This window comes from Anabrus simplex, chromosome 3 (assembly GCF_040414725.1).
Source record: "Anabrus simplex isolate iqAnaSimp1 chromosome 3, ASM4041472v1, whole genome shotgun sequence".
Lineage (NCBI taxonomy): Eukaryota > Metazoa > Arthropoda > Insecta > Orthoptera > Tettigoniidae > Anabrus > Anabrus simplex.
Genome location: NC_090267.1, coordinates 266,132,658 through 266,138,859, shown reverse-complemented (window position 1 = coordinate 266,138,859; position 6,202 = coordinate 266,132,658). Strand labels below are relative to the sequence as shown.

The following is a 6,202-nucleotide window of genomic DNA, read 5'->3' as shown; positions in this document are numbered from 1 at the left end:
AGATAGCGATTTGTGGGGGTAGGCTTACGATGGACGCTATGTCCTAAGGAGCCGTCCGGTTTCTTTCTTACTAGAACATCCAAGAAAGAAAGGCTTCCGTCCAATTCCATCTCCATAGTGAATTTAATTGAAGGATGTTTCTGATTTAGGTGGTTTAGAAATAGATGAAGTTTCTCAGGACCTTCCGTCCAGACCACAAATGCGTCATCAACATACCTCCACCATATCATAGGTTTGACGGGCGTCGAAGCAATAGCCTCCTCCTCAAAATGCTCCATAAAGAAATTGGCCACTACGGGCGAAAGTGGACGTTCGTCTGTTTTACGAACTGATGGACGCAGTGGCTGTGGGAAGTCCACTTTCGCCCGTAGTGGCCAATTTCTTTATGGAGCATTTTGAGGAGAAGGCTATTGTTTCGGCGCCCGTCAAACCTATGATATGGTGGAGGTATGTTGATGATGCATTTGTGGTCTGGACGGAAGGTCCTGAGAAACTTCATCTATTTCTAAACCACCTAAATCAGAAACATCCTTCAATTAAATTCACTATGGAGATGGAATTGGACGGAAGCCTTTCTTTCTTGGATGTTCTAGTAAGAAAGAAACCGGACGGCTCCTTAGGACATAGCGTCCATCGTAAGCCTACCCCCACAAATCGCTATCTTCATGCAGATTCTCACCACCATCCAGCACAAAAACAAGGCATTCTCACGATACTCGCCAAGAGGGTGGGACGAATTTGTGAGCCATCAAATATCCAGGTGGAAATGGACACGCTCAAAGTCGCGTTCGAGGGTAACGGTTGTAGTTGTTTGCAGATTCGTATAGCCCTGCATCCCAGAGAAACGACCAAGCAAAGCTCACAGAAGGAAGAAGTGAAGGGAACTGCCTACTTGCCATACATTCACAACACCACAGATCGAATTGCCAAGGTCCTCCGCAAACACAATATAAAAACCGTGTTTGGCACCGCCACTACAACTGCTCACAATTTCAGTAAAACCAAGGACAAATAACCCCACTTTTACATCCTGGGGTATACGAAATTCCCTGTACTTGCGGTAAGGTGTACATCGGCCAAACATGCCGGTCCATTGGTACCCGTATCAAGGAACATGAACGTAATATTCGTCTCAACCAACCAACCAACCAACCAACCAACCAACCAACCAACCAACCAACCAACCAACCAACCAACCAACCAACCAACCAACCAACCAGACAGATCGGTAGCTAAGCACGCTCTATCGTCGGGTCATGATGTCATGTTCCAAGATGCTCGAGCTCTTACCCACACTAGACACTACATGTCCAGGATTATACGGGAAGCTGTTTGCTGGTTGCCAGCCGTTAAGGATTTACGTAGGTAGTTCCCTTCCCTGTCCCTTCACTATTGTTATTTCGTCTCAGTGTTTTCCAAATTCGTACGTTCCTCGTCGCCAGATGTTTCATTCCAGGCTTGTGTCAATGTCATATGTTACGTACACATGTTATGTGAACCTCTTAGACTGATTTTGATGGTTCGGTCAGCTTCCGCTTCGAACGCTAGGGCTGTGCCACGTCCGGAGAACCATCTGGTGACGAATGAACGTACCATTTCCACTTCTATTATAACGTCTAAATTTAAAAGTCATTGTTTAAGAAGCCTTTCTCGTGGACAGTCGAGATTTTCTTCTGATGACGCAGAGCACATTTCTCTGCGAAACGTAAAGAATTTCACCTTATTTTCTTGACACGGCACAAGCCCAGAAGCCTACACAGTATCATGTCTAGATGTGGTTATTTTTGTTGCGAAAATGAAGGGTTATTTAAACTTATCCAGTTCAGACGTTTCACCGGGCGAGTTGGCCGTGCGCGTAGAGGCGCGCGGCTGTGAGCTTGCATCCGGGAGATAGTAGGTTCGAATCCCACTATCGGTAGCCCTGAAGATGGTTTCCCGTGGTTTCCCATTTTCACACCAGGCAAATGCTGGGGCTGTACCTTAATTAAGGCCACGGCCGCTTCCTTCGAACTCCTAGGTCTTTCCTATCCCATCGTCGCCATAAGACCTATCTGTGTCGGTGCGACGTAAAGCCCCTAGCAAAAAAAAGTTCAGACGTTTTGAAAACACTCTTACAATTAATGATCATAGTACTTTTAATTAAAAAAGCGCAGCAAATCTGGCGACCGTTTGGTTGGAAAGAAGATGAACAGTATTAATTTGTAGTAATAGGCTATGCATCTTTCTTTATCGAGATACCCATGTCAAGCGCAGCATTTAACTTCACCAGTCGCCACCAGAAAGGCATTATAAACGTTACATTTCACAAGTGGGCCTTATGTATGAATAATTATTTGCGGGTTATTATAGTATAGGCCTAAACCCAATTTCATACCCCATAGGCCATTCTAATGACGACATATTATCTTTCTTCGAGGTTTCTTTTGAACTCCCCCTTTGGGTGGTACCGGTAGAATAACACACACCGTATCCTCTGCCTGTTGTAAGAGGCTACTAAAAGGGGCCCCAAGGGTTCTTAACTTGGGAGCTATATTAGCGACCACGGGCCCCTTATCTGAGTCCCCCGTGGGTGGTGACGGTAGAATAATACCCACGGTATCCCCTGCCTGCCGCAAGAGGCGACTAAAAGGGTCCCCAGGGGCTCTCAACTTGGGAGCGTGGGTTGGCGACCAAATAGCCTTTAGCTGAGTCCTGGCATTGTTTCCACTTGTGCGAGGCTCCTCACTTTCATCTATCCTAATCGACGTCCCTTGGCGAAGTCTTGTTATTTTACGACCCTGATGGCATTAGAGCATTCGAGACATAAGGCGCTTTTCAATTTCACGTCCTTCGTGGCCCTTGTCTATTCTTGGCCGATTCCTTCATTTTTCGAAGTTTCGGACCTCTTCCATTCTTTCTCTTTGATTAGTGTTATATAGAGGATGGTTGCCTAGTCGTACTTCCTCTTAAAACAATACTCAACACCACTGCCCTTTCCTGGGACTAAGACGGAGAGAGAAGGATTTAATATTGCATCATTACAATACATCTTATGAATGCACTTCTTGTTTAATATTGTTATTTAGGTACCCTACTTACGTTGACCATTTGACATTATTTCATTAAATATTATCGTTTAACAGGAAACCGGAGCCACCTTTCAACCAGCACAGTCTATTTCCACATAACCACAAACGAATTATTCACATTGGTTAATAACTGTCATCATACAACTTCAACGGTAATTTTAATACATGCATTTTAAAAAGGTTTATATTATAATTAAGGCCGGTTTTATTGCATGAAACATAAATCAGAACGAATTTAATGTGTACGTTTATGCAAGTACAGCCACTATGCCATGACACTTGTCGTTTGTTTTGCCTGTAAGTGTCATGACTGCCAGCAGTTCAAGTAGATTCAACGATTGTCGGCAGGTAGCAGTCTATATCTTTCATGTCGTTGGTAAAAATGCATATTAATTTACTAACGTCTTGTATCAGCAAGGAGTAATACAGTATTAAGGCAATAAAATGAGATTTGTCTAAACAGTTAATGCAGTTTCACTTTACTGCTGCTGGGGCATTACAAGGTATTGTCACATCTGTATCATTTTGACTCTTACGAAGAGAGTATAGAGAAAAGTCAGACTATACTACGGAAACAAAGATAACTCACACGATACACCATCACAGATATCTCTGCAATCAAACCCGATGACTCTGGCCTTTCATCTGGTAACTAGTATTTTCACGATGCACTGGAAACAAGCGGAAAATCAAGACGGGTATAATGTTTTGAAATTCTTCATTCTTATGAGATAATAGTAACGTGTGGGATTTGTATCATTCAAACAGCATTGCCGGCCATCTTGGTGAAAAGGTGACCGTTTCACTGCGTGGGAGGTGTGAGAGAACTCCCTCCCACATAAAGACTAGGGAAAGACGAGAGTGCCCCCAAATAACAACACTGGTACAGGGAAAGGGTACCAAATACCGGCGTGTCATGCACAAGCCAAATAAAATATGAAGGCGCTTATTCTGGCATGCATAACATTTTATTTGATCTGTGAATTAGATCACTTTCATAGAATGAAAATGGCCCTTGAAAGACTGGTATGGTTGGAGCAATCGCTTTTCTCGTGTTCCAACTTTCCTACCTATTTCGCAATCAAAACGTTTGCAGACTTATATTTACAATATGCTATTTCAACAATTCTCTTTTCTAAATGTTACAGTGTTTGTCTTTACAGTCAGTTTTGTTCTTGTTCTCTAATACTGTTCCAAGAATGTCTAAAAGTATTCGTGGATCATCCCTTGAGAAGGGTTTCAGATGAAGTATTAGATGAATTGCTTAGTGGAAGTGAAGACGAAGACGTGTGGAATGAGAGATGCTAAAACTAGAAAGGAAAAGTGTAATGATTTGGAAACATCACAGCCGTATTGTGCACAGTGTCACAGAAAAATATGCAAGACATAGTCAGAAAGACTTGCAAAATGTGTCGGTTACATTGAAATAGATTATTTAGAGTAATGTCTGTGTACCATGTAGAATAATTTACTGCATTTTCATGGTAATCATTCCTGTGATATCTTCTTGAAATATTTTACAGTAATTGAACTAATCGTATCTGCCAGCTTTCTCCTAGGTGTTCAGGGTTGAGACAGGCATTTTCCCCTACCTGAAATAGGTGTGGGTTTCCGGCAAGTACTCTGGGTGGCTGATTGCAGTGGTTTTCCACTGCGCGATGGGGTCGCCCCATCCCGACTCCAAGCAATAGGAACCATTTATGTAAACGGTGAGGACCTGCCGCGAGTGATAAAATTCAAGTATCTTGGCTCCACGATCACTGATGATGGCCGACTTGTTGAAGAGGTCAATGCAAGGATATCCGCAGTCTGGATGAAATGAAGAACAAAAAACAGCGTCACTTGCGACCGGGGAATGAATGATAATCTCAAATCAAAAATCTATCGTACTGTCATCCGACCTATTGCACGATATGGTTGCGAATGTTGTCCGACTACGACTGAGATAGATCGTCGACTAGGTGTCATGGATACCAAGATGCTGAGATGGACTGCTGGCGTCACTAAACTGCATCGTATCTCCAATGAATCCATCAGGCAGAGATTTGGCGTTGCACCGATTTAAGAAAAATGGACGAGAGTCGTCTACGATGGTCTTGACATGTGCTAAGGGCAGACGCTGGCACTATCGCGAAGACTGGTTACATGTTAGAAGTCGCCGGTAGGGGACCAAAAGGACGACCAAAAGAGCGATTGGCCGATACTCTTCACAAAGATCTGAAGAGCGTCAATCTCAACCCTGACATGGCCAGAACAGAACTAAATGGATATAACAAATACATGTAGCGGATCCCGCCAGCAGGAGGGACAAACGCTGAAGAAAAAGAAGAAAAAAGAAAAGAACTAATTGTATACTACGAACATTTTCCAAAGGCCACAAACTGTCATCAGTCGTGAAATTACCATTGTTTCGTCCCAGTGCGGCAGCAGACTTGTCAGTTTATTGTCACGGCTTTCCAAGACGCTGGTGGTTAGTATGCCGTGGGGACAAAAGTAACAGCAAAAGTCTTCTGGACTCTTAGAGGGTAACGCCGTCTCTCAGGCCGGGAGATTTGTTACGGTGAAGGAGATGCTCGGAGCAGGTGAGGAAGTTGGCGGCCGTGGGCTGTACTGGGAACTCTCCCGGCATTCGCCTTGGCGCAGGAGAATAGAAAACCGCGGAAAACCATTATCAGGACAGCCGACTGTGGCGACCAGCCCCTCTTCGTCTCTCTAATGCAGAGGCGTAGAGCTATGGCAGAGCCGCGGCCACCCCTTTTCTGCTCGGTTGGCCGGTCGGACTGCACAGCTGCCGGACCATAGACCAGCCGTGGCCACCTGTAGACCGAAGCGTACTCTGCAACCACCGACCTTGTGGTGCACAACTGCAAGTCTCTTTTGTGGAACCATGCAGTGACGGTACAGACGGGAGATGCGTGTCTCCACTTGTACAAATGGCTGCCATCAGCTTATATATATGTATAAAAGTCTGTTTTCGGGACACCGTAATTTAATTTCACCAACTGCGAATATTAAGTGTTCAAGCTCTTCAGTTCTTTTCTGTCGTGAAATTACCAACGTTTCGCCCCAGTATGGCGGCAAGATCGTCAGTTGGATTGCCACACTTAACTTTTTGATATGAAAACCAATGGTAG

At 44.3% G+C, this 6,202-nt stretch overlaps 1 pseudogene; it reads left to right on the top strand.

Annotated features, from left to right (window-relative positions):
* Positions 1-331: 331 nt before the first annotated feature.
* On the top strand, positions 332-5,386 carry LOC137498954 (uncharacterized; annotated as a pseudogene).
* Positions 5,387-6,202: the final 816 nt, after the last annotated feature.